This window comes from Pygocentrus nattereri, chromosome 25, assembly GCF_015220715.1.
Source record: "Pygocentrus nattereri isolate fPygNat1 chromosome 25, fPygNat1.pri, whole genome shotgun sequence".
In the NCBI taxonomy this organism is placed as follows: domain Eukaryota; kingdom Metazoa; phylum Chordata; class Actinopteri; order Characiformes; family Serrasalmidae; genus Pygocentrus; species Pygocentrus nattereri.
The window spans coordinates 6,295,907-6,312,076 of NC_051235.1; positions in this window are offsets into that span (position 1 = coordinate 6,295,907).

Sequence of the window (16,170 nt, forward strand, 5' to 3'; positions counted from 1 at the left end):
GCCCACCACTCCGGGCAAGTGTGCTCACTGCCCCCTAGTGTGTGTGTTCACTAGTGTGCATGTATGTGGGTATGTAATCTGTGCTCACACATACTGTATTTTAATACAGCCGAATTCCCAATAAAGCTGGTCTCATTTACACGTATTTCTATTTCTGCTGTCACACAATAGGGTGAGTATGAAGTAGTGCCTGCTAATTAAGGCCCATTAAGGCTACATTTTAACCAGCATTTCGCTGCTGTCGGAAGAAAACCTTGTATCTCCAAAATGGTGAATTTACAGGAGAGGGAAAAAACTCACTTTACTTTTAATGTAAGACAAAGGAACCAGATGTTTTTTCCAAGTCATTTTGGATCATTTGTTTTGGTCTGTTCTTCACGAAATTCAATATGAAGGGTAACAGGTATTTTCAAATTATCACAAAAACTGAAAAAGGATACAAGGTTTTCTTCTGACAGCAGCGATTTACTTCCAAGCCATTTAAAGGCTGCTCTGCACTGCTAAAGCACTGATTTTATTTCTCCCACGGCACTCAGCATGAGAGCATTTGATAAGACTGTGATAATAGTCAAAACGATCCAAATAAGTTGTTTAAATTAAACAAAAGAGAAGCAAACAGTACAGATTAGTGATTTGCACATGTGCAGTTCATACCATAGCAATGGCCCAGCAGCATATTAGCAACCACCTGGGATACCACAGCAATATCCTAGCAACACCTTACCAGCCACCTACACTCTTAAACAAAGACTGCTCTTTATTAAGGGTTCTTCAGTAAAGGGAACGGTTCTATTTAGAACTATGCTTAAATGGTGAAAGCGTTATTCAGATTGATGAAGAATGTGGTGCTGTTTTTGCAAATGGTTCTATATACTGTAGCACCAATAAAGGTCCTTCTGTTGTTAGAAGCTTTACATTGTAGTAATATAGTATATACAAGCCTTTTCAAAAAGGGACTATATAGTATGTACAACACATTCTCCATCAGTCTGATGAATGATTTCACCATGCAAAGAACCATGCAATGGTTCTTTAGTGTCCAAGGTTCTATACAGAACCATAGAACCATACTAAATATCCCTCGGAGAACCATCTCTTTCAAGAGCATTAATACCCACTGGGCAAGATATCATAACCTGCTGCTGTAATGTCACTTTCTCTGCGCACTTTAGACTGGAAACACTTCAGATATACTTTTATTCCTACTCTCTCAAAGTTGATGTCTATTTCTCTGCTTATTTTATGTGTTTTAATTCCTATTTTATTTCTGCATAATATATGCAAGTTTATGTGACTTGTTACTGTGACACTGAAGTTCTGTCTATTTCTATTCATCTCTACTAAAACAGCCTAGCGACACCTTAGCCATGCCTGGGATTCCATTGTGGTGGCCTAGCAAAGCCTTACTTGTCATCTGGGATTTCATAGCAGTCACCTAGCAACGTCTTAGCAACCACCTAGAATAACATAGCAACACTTAGCAACCACCTGAGATTTCATAGCAATGGCTTTGTCAAGCCGATTACAGTTTATTTACAAACTGTCCCCTTCTAGTTTCATCATGTTGGCACGGCAGCACATTTACTGTCGTTTTTAAGTTGCCTAGTCTCAATTGGTTACAACAACACAGTCATTTTAAAATGGTGTAACGGAAAACGCTACGAGATGAAGCTTCACCACTTCTGGAACTGTAAATGCTAAAGGCTAATGCTAAAGTGGGACACTGCATGAATGTTAATTCCACGGTACTCTTGTTACGTCTCAATGTTCAGAAACCTCATTTCAGTTCATTTAATTTAAGCTGTTTAAGTCAACAGTGCTGCCCTGCGATGGACTGACGACCTGTCCAGGGTGTATCCTGCCTTCTGCCCACTGACCGCTGGGATAGGCTCCAGCACCCCCCCGTGAATGAATGAAAGTCAACAGTGCTGTCGCCTCACAGCAAGAAGGCCTGGGTTTGTGTGGAGTTTGCATGTTCTCCCCGTGTCTGCATGGGTTTCCTCCAGGTTCTTCGGTTTCCCCACACAGTCCGAAGACATGCAATCAGGCCAACTGGACATGCTAAATTGCCCCTAGATGTGAATGTGTGAGTGAATGTCTGTCTGTCTGTCTGTCTGTCTGTCTGCCTGTCTGTCTGTCCTGTGATGGACTGGTGACCTGTTCAGGGTGTGTCCTGCCTTCCACCCAATGAGTGCTGGGATAGGCTCCAGCCCCCCCACAACCCAGAAGGATAAGTGGCTTAGAAAGTGTGTGTGTGTGTGTGTGTGTGTGTGTGTGTGTGTGTGTGTGTATTTAAGTCAGCGTTTAGTCTGTACATTGTTTTACTTTGCTAGTGTTACTACGAAAACATGAGTCTCTAACGCACCACAGGCGTAACTGAGAAGTCTAAAAGATTTGTGGCTAGGCAAACCATGACAGCTGAGGTTAGACAAGATATCTCTCTGTTAATGTTTCCTCAAGAAGCCAACATGTTTCTACATGATACCACTGAGCAGAACATAAAGGTTCCCAGACAACAATTCTCAGACGAAAACATGCTTCAACCGTCACCGTTCAGAATGTAAACAGAATCTAAAGATTTAAAGATCTAAATCAAATTTCGGCAGGGGTCCTTGAAAATGAACTAAAACAGATGCCCAAATACAAATTCAGGGAAAGCCCGTTCTGTAGCTGCTTCACCATCAAATCGCAGAGGTTCTGTCTTTGATATTCATAACTAAGAATAGAAGCAGCACTGGTCTGCCTCAGGGTGGCGCTGTAGTAAATCAGCTCACCTGGTTCTTCCTAGCATTGCAACTGTAACTGTGGCTGGGATTTCTCTGAAAAAATGTACATTATGTTGCAGCATATTTGTAAATCTGAAAACTTGCCCAAGAGTTTGGTGGAAAGAAAAATGTTGAAAGACAAATTGTTAAACCAAACTTTTTAATGCTATTGATTCCAGCATCAGCGTTGCTATGGTGATGAGTTTGCTGACAGCATGGAACCCCCTGATCTCCAGGGGGTATTTCGCACACTGAGCGTATCGTCTTCATCTCCAGCCTGAACTCATTATGTTTATCACCACACAGGCCAACACTTTATGTGATATGCCATTTTCAAGATTCTCAACGAGTGTGTTCAGGTGCATCAATAATCTGATCATAATCTGATTTCTGCTGGTATCCGATTATTGAACCTGTCATGTGAACAGCACACTTTAATTTCTTAAATCTGAGCACGGTCTAGGAAGAAATCTGATAAAGAGGCTGGATTTTAGCTCAGTAATCAGATTTCTCAGTGCAGTGAACTCTCACTCTGATTTCTTTCGCATTTCTCAGTCTGCACACGTGAGAACGGACCGCGGTACCAGAAATAAGAGCCGCGCCGCCACAACACTTTTGGAGTGACGTTGAAACTGAGAACATGCTTAATGAAATTAAGAATTTAAATATTCTTCATCTTCTAGATGATGTCTGATCATATTTTCAGGTAAAGTGGCAAGATGTTAAAAAAAAAAAGGTTCAGTATTAAGTTTGAGTTTCACATTACGTTTACGTCACGTCTTCCTCTGTGAGTTTATTGGCTGGTTGCCAATCACAAATCTGATTACTGTCTGATTCCTGTAGACCAGGAGTTTCCCTGTTATTCCCCATTACTCAAGTGCATGTAAATGCATTGAAAGTATTATTGATAAAAAGTGATTTTCTGCAGTTATAGCATTACTCAAATGCATATAAACACACTCAATATGAACCACAATACTTCATTTTAAAATAGAGTCTGTAGTGACATGTAAAAATACTACAATAATAATGATAACATTAATAATAATAATAATAATAATAATAGAATTATTTTTTTACCTTTAAATACTGCACCACATTAAATCCAATTAAACAGGCCTAATTATCCTCACTCAGTAATGAAACGTAGTAAGTCAGTGTTCTTTATGTGCTGAGCATATCCACAGTATGCTCAGAAAAGCATTTTGTGACATAATTTATGACGATAATGATAAAATATTGTCACATTATTGTGTTTAACAGTGCAACAACTTTCACTGCACCGGAAACTCAATGTTACTTAGCAACCTTAAACAAACATTGCAGCAATCCAACGTGAATGTTCTACATACACTGTACAATATAGGTACCAGAAAGTGTTCCTCTGACTTTTGGTTACCTAAAGAACCTTTTAACCTTCTACATAACTGTAGTATAGGGGGCAGTCGTGGGCTGGAGGTTAGGGATCCAGCCTCATGACCAGAAGGTCGCCGGTTCGATCCCCAGAGCTGACAGCACATGACTGAGGTGTCCTTGAGCAAGACGCCTAACCCAACTGCTCCCCGGGCGCTGCGGATTGGGCTGCCCACCGCTCACTGCCCCCTAGTGTGTGTGTGCTCACTAGTGTGTATGTGGTGTTTCACTTCACGGATGGGTTAAATGCTAAATGTTAAAGTTGAAATTTCCCCGTTGTGGGACTAATAAGGGTCTCTTCATCTATAGTCTGAATTTTATAACAATGGCATGTTTCCTAGAGCCGTGCTTCCAGGCCGAAGGAGCAGTATTTCTCATCAGACGGCATAGGATGTTCCTGTGAGGCTCGTCCGAACTGGCAGCAGTTGTTTGGAAAGAACATTTGTGGGCGGAGCATGGAGAGGTCAATTATGACTCAGTAGGATACCGGATTTTACAAGAGACATTATTTTAATACGCAGCTAGACAAATGTGCTACAAATACGCCTACAAACTCTCCCTCCGCACGAGTTCCTGCGTAAAAGCCAAGCTTTGAGAAATTTATGAGCCTCGCTCTCCTGGTTTCATTTCTTCCGAGCGCACGGTTTACCTTGTTAATACTTATTTACACAAGTGAAAACGATCTGTCATGAATATCTCATTTTCTCCGACACCGCTTCACCTTCGTTTGCTTCCACAATTTCCTCCCAGCAAGGAAATGAGAACAGGGCTGAGGCTTCTCTGGCTGCCCATTAAAACTCCCCCTCACCAATTATCTCATCCGCCACAAAGAAAGAGCTTTTTTTTATTCATTTATTTATATGTCTTTTTTTTCCTCTTTTTTTGGAATCGAGCTGTTTTCTCTGTGTATTTTCTGCTTTTAGATTTTCTCATCAGAAGAGAGCGGAGTGTTTATTTGTTTGGTCGCACCACAAGTGATTTGTTGTCTTTCTCTTTTTTTCAGTCGTTCCCTTGGCGAATGTAGGAATAGGACTGTGTGGATATGTGTGTGTTGTTTGTCTGTGTGTGTGTTTGTGTCTGTATGTTTATGTAATTCTCTGTCTGTAGGTTAGTGTACATGCATGTGTGCGTGCGGGTGTTTTTCTTCCGGACCTGTGCGCACATTTCCATGCGAATGTGAACTCGGAACTCAGAACTGTCTGCAATTATGATGGATGGCAATAATTTCAGATCATGTGCAATTATGGCTCTGAATAGAGGCAGTGAAGAGCTAATTATGACATTTGAAATAGGTTTTTTATGATGAAGGCGTTTAGCTGTTTTCCTGCAGTTCATTAACACGCTCTGTGCTACAATCACAAGTTTGTTTCTGCGTCATGCAGTAAAAGTGCAGTGAGGACACTGATGGGCAGAGTATGTGCGCAGCGTGTGGAGTGAGATTGAGGAGTGGAGTGCAGGTCAGGGTGCACATGTTGAAAAAAGGTTGAAACAGGAGTGTGTAGTTGCTCAGAGTGTGTATGTTTGTAGGAAGAGTGTGTATTGTATGGTTAGACTTAGAAGGTACATTGTTAGACTGTTTGGTTGGACTGAGACTGCATAGTGTGTGTGTGCGCGTGTGTTTGTGTACATATGTGTGTGCGTGTGTGTGTGTGCGTGTGTGTGTCCATACATATGTGTGTCCGTGCGTGCATGCGTGTGTGTGTGCGTACGTATGTGTGTACGTGTTTGTGTACGTATGTGTGTGCGTGTGTGTGTGTGTGTGTGTGTAACATAAAAGCAGGAGTTGGAGAAGCTGATGGCTCTTATGGAGGCTTAGCACGAATGATGCAGACAACAAAGCTTTTCAACACTGAGTGTGAATGAGAGAGAGAGGAAGAGAGAGGGGAGAAGGGAAACAGGTTAGAAAGGGGGAGTGAAAAGAAAACAGAAGAGAATGATAAGCGTGCTCAGAGAAAAGAAGAGACACACTAATATTCATTTTTGACAAAAGGCACTCTTAAAATTGAAGACCCCTTAATGGGTCTTGCCTTGGTTGTATGGTTCTAGGACCTTTAATTGGTATAGAAGCCAGAGTCAAGGGTGGAGTGTTTGGGGTGCAAATGCAAGTCGAGTCTCGAGTGTCTGAGGTGTGAGACTGAGTTATGTCATGAGTCTCTGAGTTGAAAGTCCAATTCAATTCTCAAGCCTCTGTGATTTTAGTCTGGTTTGAGTTTAAAGTCTGAGCTGTGAGTCTGAGTCAGGTCTTGAACCTCTGGGGTGCAAGTCGAGTCTCTAGATTCTGAGATGCGAGTCCAAGTTGAGATTCAAGTCTCTGACATGCGAGTCTGAGTCTTGAGTCTCTGAGGTACGAGTTTGAGTTGAGTGTCACAACTATGATGTGTGAGTTTGAGTTGAGTCTCGAGTCTCTGGCATGTTAATCTAATTCAAGTCTGAAGTGTCTGAGATGTTAGTCTGAGTCGAGACTCAAGTCTCTGAGCTTTGAGTCTGTGTTGAGTCTCAAGTCTCTTAGACAAGAGTTTGAGACTTGAGCCTCTGAGGTGCAAATCCTAGTGTGTAGTATTGGAAAGTCAAGCTGAGTCAGATAAGCATGTGTCCAAGTCATGCAGATTGAGTTAAGCATGTGTCCGAGTCAAGCCGAGTCAGTTAAGCATGTGTCTAAGTCAATCTGAGTCTGTTAAGCATGTGTCCAAGTCAAGCAGAGTCTGTTAAGCATATGCTCAAGTCAAACTGAGTCAGTTCAGCATGCGTCCAAGTCAAACTGAGTCAGTTCAGCATGTGTCCGAGTCAAGACGAGTCAGTTAAGCATGTGTCCAAGTCAAGCTGAGTCTGTTAAGCGTGTGTCCCGAGTCAAGCCGACTCTGTTAAGCAGGAGTCCAATTCAAGCCGACTTAGTTTAACATGTATCCGAACCAAGGACTCATGAGTGCAAACCTGGGTTCAGGGGCAAATCAGTTAAGTGGACATCCCAGTTAAGTCATGAGTCAGGTCAACACCTGACTCGAATCCAAGTGACATACGGTCTCCATCTTTGACAGAACCTTTACATTATGTGAAAGTTCCTAAAACTTTATAACTGTTCTTCACACTCACACATCTCGTAGGCAGAACCGATCATTAAAAGGTTCTTCAATCGCTCCAGAGAACCCTTTTGATATTAAGAGTGCCCTCTCAGGTTTGGAGCGTAGTCTGCAGCCACACAGGATGGCACTGTGAATGGAACCGAAGGCTCACCTGCCCAAAGATGAGCCAAACGTGGTGTACAGGACTTGTTGCTATGACGACAACTCATCTGTTCCTAGCATTCTTCCACCAGTTGTTATGAATCCTCACAAGCACTCTTGAGCTTATTTGCATATAATGTGCATATTAAACATGTCACAACATCGCCACAAACGAGGCGAACGCAGATGTTGCAACACGATTATCACAGGAATGTGTACCTGGTGGCATTAAGTGCTGGCAAAAGAGACTCAGGACTGGTATTCGGTGCAAGAGGGACTCTTATCAACATCGTACTTCAATAGATGAGTTGCTGGCAATGATTGTAGTGTTCAGCGCCATTTGACCTGCAGCATTTGGCTTGTTGCTGATTGTCATGATTCATAAATAAATGTGATCAAATTAATTCCACCTAAAGCCCACCGTTCTATTTGTGAGCTGTGGGCTGTAAATGCATCTAAGCTGTTTGGTTTGCTTTGGTTTTGAACTGAAAATCTGAGCTGAAAGTAGCTAACAAGTAAGAGAAGTTTACAGTGGCCCCAAAAGTATTTGGGCAAATGTGAGTTTACTGTGTCAGGAAGTAGGATGCCAAACTGAGTGGCATGTACTTTAACCAGACCAGTTTGTGACTGTCATTTTCTTTTTGGCAAAGCCTTCTTTCAAAAGGTGGTTGGTGGGTTTCAGGTCGTTATCATTTTTGCGGTTTCTTTGTAGACTTCTGCAGGTTTGCATGCGACATGCCTTGGTACAGTTCTGAGCTCAAGATTCTCACCAACCAACGAACACAAGAACACCAACTCAAGTAAACTCAAGTAAGGAAAACAGGCTTAGATGTTGACGTTTGCACCTTTGTATTTTACAGTACCCTTAGTGCAGTCTGGTTGGAGTTGTGTTGTTTATGTTGTTATGAAGTAACTTAAAGAACTCCTTTAAAGTTTACCAATTGTTAAAATGTCTGAATGCTTTTTGGGCTCCCTGTATACCATCACATAGCCCACCACTGTATTCCCACCAATTTGCATCTTCCAGTGGAGGTTCTGGATCATTTTACCAGGGGTGGCAAAGCAGTGGCACAGAGTTTGATCACTTCAGTCTTCACCAATCCAGTCTACCCTTAAAGGCAAAGTGGTACAGAGGCGAAGAGACATACCTGTAGTTAGAACATGTGAGCTGGGTAGGTGGGGTGGAGGGTTGTGGTGTGCGGCAGGGGTAGAGAGACAGTTGCAAAGCAGAAACCAATGACATGGCAGAAACTTTAGGGTCTCATGTGGGGAGGCCAATTAAAGTTTAGGGAAGGTCCTGGTCACCTGGGCCACCTCTGTAAAACTATACATGGTACCATTCAAACTGCATGCCTATTTCATCTCTCACTTGCCTAAAAGCAAGTCATGTTTTTGAGTAATTAAGAGTAGACGTAGACTTGGCATCTGACTCTCTATGATGTAGTAACTTTGACCATTTTCATTGACCATGGTATAAAGTCAATTAGCTAGCCCTTAGCTGCAGGGGAAGGTCTCACACCACAATAACGGTGCATCACACAGGAGGCCTCAAAAGCTGAAAAAGTCCTTAGCCATGAAGGGGTAGCATTTTCAAGCAGCTGAACACCACCAGACCAGGTAGCCTCACAGTTGCAATGCAACGTCACCCAAGTGGCCGACCCAGGCACATAACTATGATGTAGTGCAGCTTAGGCAGCCAGTCTGACTCATAGCTGCAGCATAGCATCAACCAAGCAGCCAGCCTTGGCTGCAAAGTCACATCAATCAGGTCCTGAGTCCAGAGAGCCTCGTAGTCGTGATACAGCGTCACTCAAGTGGCCAGTCCAGGTTGTATCATAGCTGTGATGTAACGTCACCCAATCAGCCAGCCCACAAAGCCTCTGAGCCACAGTGGGAAAGTTGTTCTGGGTCACTATCTCAGTAGATATGAACAAAAACTCCTCAGCCAGCATCAAACATCAAACAATACACACTTGATTGCCAAACAATATCTGACACAGGGTCAAGAACGGGGGTGAGAGACTCTAACTAAAGTCATTTTGCATTTCAACAACCTGAAACACAAATGCATAGACAGCATAGACTGCGGGGGTCTGATCTGATACATAATCCCAGTATGTCAACTCCATCTGTAACTACTAAGCGACCTTATGTTGATGTCAGCGTGGACGTCTAGACAATAATGGGCAGAACGCAGAAGGCTCTTATCTGAGGCCCTGCAGGTGCAGTTAAAGGCCTGATCGGGGATGACTACGTCTGATGGGCTTGTTCTCGGTAATGCAACAGCAGATGCTTTCGAACATAAACAACAACAGTGGACTGGAGCCATGAAAATGTGGAATGGGTAGGGTTGCTGTGCACTGTTTCATAACGCTCAGAGTTACTGTTCGAGCCGTCCACGTCGGGCTTAAAACTGAAGATTAAAGAGACACTGGCTGAAATGAAAAATGTAGCCATCTCTACATCTGCCTACTCGCTTCCTACGGTGTTGCTGCTGTAGACTCCAGTTAGATTTTCTGAATTAAAGACAAAAAATTCTTTTGGTTACCTCTATCCTGAACATGGGAAAACTTTTGAAAAAGTACAACTGTGCTGGGTTGGATTTTTGAGGGCTGGCTGTTTGAAATGTCTTTGTTCCCTTTTCGCTAGCTGGCTAATAGAGATAGCTAACATTGCTGCTATGAAGCCAAAAGCCCAATTGCAGGTGAATAACTATAGTAACTGTCTTCAAATTTTCATTATAGTGGAGAGAATGGAAAACTTAAATGACAGAAACGACTCATCAGATGAGAAGGGCAAGAAATCTAGACTGCAAGGGGCAGTCGTGGGCTGGAGGTTAGGGAACTGGCCCTGTGACTGGAAGGTTGCTGGTTTGATCCCCAGCACCGACAGTCCATGACTGAGGTGTCCTTGAGCAAGACACCTAACCCCCAATTGCTCCCTGGGCGCTGTGGATAGGGCTGCCCACCACTCTGGGCAAGTGTGCTCACTGCCCCCTTGTGTGTGTGTGTGTGTGTGTGTGTGTGTGTGTGTTTCACTTCACGGATGAGTTAAATGCGGAGGTGGAATTTCCCCATTTGTGGGATTAAAAAAGTATCACTTAAATCGTCCTTTTCTCTGTCTGAAAGGGTAAAAATTCCCATTTCCCTAGCTGGCTAATAGAGATAACATTACTGCTAGGAGGCCATAGGTTTTATTGCAGCTGTGTAGCTGTAGTGACTGTCTTTAAATAATCACTACAATGGTGAGAATGGATTACTCAAGGAAATGCTTCGGCTGAAAGGGTGAACTTTTTCTTTGTGGTGTCCGTTTTGGGCTAAATAAAGGCAGAATTGCTGCTCTCTTTACGACACCTAACAACTGAAGTAGGAGTTACCTGAATGCTAGCTTGGTTGTATTTATCAGCCCAGGGTTTCTTAACCTTTCCCAACTCACAACCCACACGACCAACCAGACCAACCAGAAAAGCTTCCACGGCCCAAAAAGATTTTACCATCCAGATCATTTAAAGGGGAAAAAATACAATAGCCAATGTAGCATATGAGTTTCATCAGTTTATCCCATATAAAAAGTTTATTTTAGTATATCAAGTATGTTTACCAGGTACACTTTATGTAGTCAGTACACTAATATCAATGTACCAGTAGTAAACTTGTAAGTGTACTATGTCAATACTTTTAAGTATAGGTTGGGTATCAAAGTAAACTTTGAATACTCAACTAGTTTAAATCTAATTTTAAGATGGTTATGATTAAAGTTGAGCTGATGTCCACTAATTGCTGATGACGTCATGAGTAAAAGCACAGGAGATGGGAAATGCTTTGCCACAAGTGACTTTACAAATGATACTTTCAAAATCTGTGACAAAGCCAAGCGCCACTGGTCAGTAGAGTATGACGAGGCCTTCAAGAAACGAGAGATACGGATCCTTCACCGGATGCTTTCTCTGAATCATGTGATCAGCGATTAGTCGAAGCTTATAGCGTCATTGCAGAGCATGTCCACAAGTCTGTGCAACCCCTACTGTAAAAGTGAAGTTATAAAGATATTAGGGCTGGGAATCTGTAGGCACCTCATGATTCAATTTGATTAAGATTCAAAAGGGCTGTGATGCGATAATAAAATGATTATCGATGGATCTTTTTTTAATGGGTCCTGAAGAACAGCGTAACAAAGTATCAGAGAAACAGATGGACTACAGTCTGTAACTGTAGAACTACAAAGTGCAGCTATACAGTAAGTGGAGAACAGAAACAAGAAGGTGGTCATAATGTTATGTCGGTGTATAAGTATATATAGAATATATACTGACAAGTATATAGTATATATAATTTAAGGTATAATTTTATATAGTATAGATCTGATAAGTACATAAGAAGTAAACTAAAAGCCTGCTCACTTATTTTAAATTTAAAAGAAGTGCACTAATAGCATGCTTGAAAAAGTTGCTTTTTTAAGGGATTACATAACACCACACAATAAACACTAAAAAGTAACTGAACATTTTCTTACTCATCTAATGAGCTGATGTTGTTTGGCAGCTACCAAGCGCTCGATGACATGCTGAGGAAGAAATTAAAGTTACGAAAGGCAGTCTGGCTCAGTTCAATATGTTTAGATGCATGTTTATTTAGCCTCCAACTAACTGTAATCTTTAATCCTCAAAAAAAAAAACTCGAAGCATTCAGTCTCAAAGGCCTTGAGACATCGAACACAATTTATTCGTGCAAATTTTCTGAAAACGGTAAATGAATTCGATCACATGTTTAACTGATACCACACATCAAATGTGATTTTTAAATGGCAAAAAATGCAACATTATTTGATTCACACTATGTTTGATATTGGGTTAGCATCTGTTAGCAGCTCCAAAAGCAGCTCAAACACAAACATCAGTATCCAAAAGCTCTCCTAATGCTCCAGCTTCTATATGAGGGGGTTTATTTGGTTTGTTCTTTGTATTGGTTTGTTTTCTTGGTTTTCTCAGTCGTTTTCTTTACATTTATTTAGAATGTGCATAGCATATAGCAAACATGCTTCTTAGCTGAACTTGAGGATCTCAATTAACAGCTTCTTTACAAACACTGAAGTTCCAGCTAAAGCCTGAGAAGGCTGATAAATCAATGTTATGATCAGTTATTAATCTGCAGACTGCTTCTACAGACATTAGTGAAAGAATGGGTCGCTCTCAGGAGCTCAGTGAATTCCAGCGTGGTGCCGTGATCGGACGCCACCTGTGCAGCAAGTCCAGTCGTGAAATTTCCTCACTACTAAATATTCCACAGTCCACTGTCAGTGGGCTTATAACAAAGTGGAAGCGATTGGGAACGACAGCAACTCAGCCACTAAGTGGTCGGCCACGTAAAATGACAGAGCGGTCAGCGGATGCTGAGGGGCATAGTGCGCAGAGGTCACCGACTTTCTGCAGAGTCAATCACTACAGACCTCCACACTTCATGTGGCCTTTAGATCAGCTCAAGAACAGCGTAGAGAGCTTCATGGAATGGGTTTCCATGGCCGAGCAGCTGCATCCAAGCCTTACATCACCAAGCGCAATGCAAAGCGTGGAATGCAGTGGTGTAAAGCGCCGACACTGGACTCTAGAGCAGTGGAGACGTGTACTCTGGAGTGATGAATCACCTGCATTTGGCAGTTGCCAGGAAAACAGTACAGCAGCACTGCTCTGTCTAATCCACTCATGCCAGCACAGCACACACTAGCACACCATCACCACATCAGCAGCATCTGAGGGTGAGGAGTGCACAGCGTTGTACAGCATGAAGCTCAATGGTGGTCAAGCCGATCCAGATGGCTGGCGAGCAGTGGGCACCCGATCAAGGCAGAAGAGGCAACAGCATCAGACGCACAGGATGGGCAGCTATTCAACTCAGCAAAGAAAGGAAAGAAAAACACGGCGTCAGTTCTGTAAAGCGTGGCTGACCACAGATTACAGTGTTAACAGAGCAGCAGAGACTCCGGCAGGTCAGGGAAGACTAATCACCAAAGGCTCGACTGTACAAGTAAGTTTTTAGCCTAGACCATAAAACTGATGTAGCTTTTTTGATTCTAGGTAACAGTAGTGAGCAGCACCCTCTAAGTAGGCCAGACAGTTCATAGTGGGAGAGAAGTTCACTCAGGTACTGAGGGGCGAGTCCGTTTAGAGCTTTAGAGGTCAGTAATAGGATTTTATAATCAATATAACTGGTAACCAGTGCAGGGCTGATAAAACTGGACTGATACGGTCAAACTTTCTGGTTCTTGTGAGACTCTGGCTGCAGCGTTCTGGACCAGCTGAAGCTTGTTGAGGCTTTTGCTGGGACATCCAGACAGCAGGACATTACAGTGATCCAGCCTTGAGCAGCTTTGGGAACAAGAAACAGGACCTCTGTTTTGTCCGAGTTAAGTAGGAGAAAGTTACTCGACATCCAGTCTTTTAGGTCTTTTATATAGTCCTCAATCTTAAGTTTGATTTTATCATTCAGTTTGCTATATATATATATATATATATATAAATAATAAAGGGATCACTCAACTAACACATCCTAGATCTGAATGAATGAAATACTCATTGAATACTTTGTTCTATACAAAGTTGAATGTGCTGACAACAAAATCACACAAAAATCAATGGAAATCAAATTTATTAACCAATGGAGGCCTGGATTTGGAGTCACACACAAAATTAAAGTGGAAAAACACACGACAGGCTGATCCAACTTTGATGTGATGTCCTTAAAACTAGTCAAAATGAGGCTCAGTATTGTGTGTGGCCTCCACGTGCCTGTATGACCTCCCTACAACGCCTGGGCATGCTCCTGATAAGGTGGCGGATGGTCTCCTGAGGGATCTCTTCCCAGACCTGGACTAAAGCATCTGCCAACTCCTGGACAGTCTGTGGTGCAATGGATGGGGAACGGGCGGGCCAGTCCATAGCTTCAATGCCTTCATCTTGCAGGAACTGCTGACACACTCCAGCCACATGAGGTCTAGCATTGTCCTGCATTAGGAGGAACCCAGAGCCAACCGCACCAGCATATGGTCTCACAAGGGGTCTGAGGATCTCATCTCGGTACCTAATTGCGGTCAGGCTACCTCTGGCGAGCACATGGAGGGCTGTGAAGAAATGCCACCCCACACCATTACTGACCCACTGCCAAACCGGTCATGCTGAAGGATGTTGCAGGCAGCAGATCGATCTCCACGGTGTCTCCAGACTCTGTCACGTCTGTCACATGTGCTCAGTGTGAACCTGCTTTCATCTGTGAAGAGCACAGGGCACCAGTGGCGAATTTGCCAATCCTGGTGTTCTCTGGCAAATGCCAAGCGTCCTGCACGGTGCTGGGCTGTGAGCACAACCCCCATCTGTGGATGTCGGGCCCTCATACCATCCTCATGGAGTCAGTTTCTAACCGTTTGTGCAGACACATGCACGTTTGTGGCCTGCTGGAGGTCATTCTGCAGGGCTCTGGCAGTGCTCCTTCTGCTCCTCCTTGCACAAAGGCGGAGGTAGCGGTCCTGCTGCTGGGTTGTTGCCCTCCTACGGCCTCCTCCACGTCTCCTGGTGTACTGGCCTGTCTCCTGGTAGCGCCTCCAGCCTCTGGACACTACGCTGACAGACCCAGCAAACCTTCTTACCACAGCTCGCGTTGATGTGCCATCCTGGATGAGCTGCACTACCTGAGCCACTTGTGTGGGTTGTAGAGTCCGTCTCCTGCTACCACGAGTGTGAAAGACCACCAACATTCAAAAGTGACCAAAACATCAGCCAGAAAGCAGAAAGGTACTGAGAAGTGGTCTGTGGTCCCACCTGCAGGACCACTCCTTTATTGAGTGTGTCTTGCTAATCGCCAGTAATTTCCACCTGTTGTCTGTTCCATTTGCACAACAGCTGTGAAATTGATTGTCAGTGTTGCTTCCTAAGTGGACACTTTGATTTCACAGAAGTTTGATTTACTTGGAGTTATATTGTGTTGCTTAAGTGTTCCCTTTATTTTTTTGAGCAGTGTATATATTGTATATATATATATTCTAGAGTAGCTGAGGCCCAACAGTAGTGTTCAGAGGATGTACACAACAATTACCCCTCCCTGTCTGGGTCAGCATTCCTTGTAGCTACTCCAGGATCATTGCAGGAAACCCAAGAGTCCGTGACCCACTGCCCTAACCCACTGTTACTCCAATGCTGAGGTTAACTATTATGGATCCGTAGGGTGACGACATTTTGACATTTGGCTGGGGTTGGCCTGAATTCCTAAGGCAGGAGTGGAGCTGGGAGCTGATTGGCTAATTAAACTTCTATTGTAACCAATTGCCTTCTACCTGGACTTTCGCACAAAGGTGACAAGGTCTGACAGTTCCAAACAAGTTCAAAAGCTCTTTCAGCATGCCTCTCCTTCAGGCTAAAGTGGCCAGAATAGGGGGCCAAGGCGATTCAAACCTGTGTCAGCAATGAGTGTGACTTATTGAAGCTGATTAGAAGTGAATATATTTGGACATGTGATATATTCTTCACTAACGTTTGCCAGGCTAGCCTACAGCCCACAGACAATGCTTCAAACAAAAGTGACAAGGTCTGATAGTTCCAAACAAGTTCAAAAGCTCTGTCAGCATGCCTCTCCTTCAAGCTAAAGAGGCCACGATAGGGGGCCAAGTGGTCTTTAATGGGCTACAAACATGCAGGAAAAGCTCACAGACTAGATTTGTTATTGATCTGCAAATTGGCTGCCAGCAAAAAGATAATTTAATGTGTTTTATAAGGACTAATATTAGGC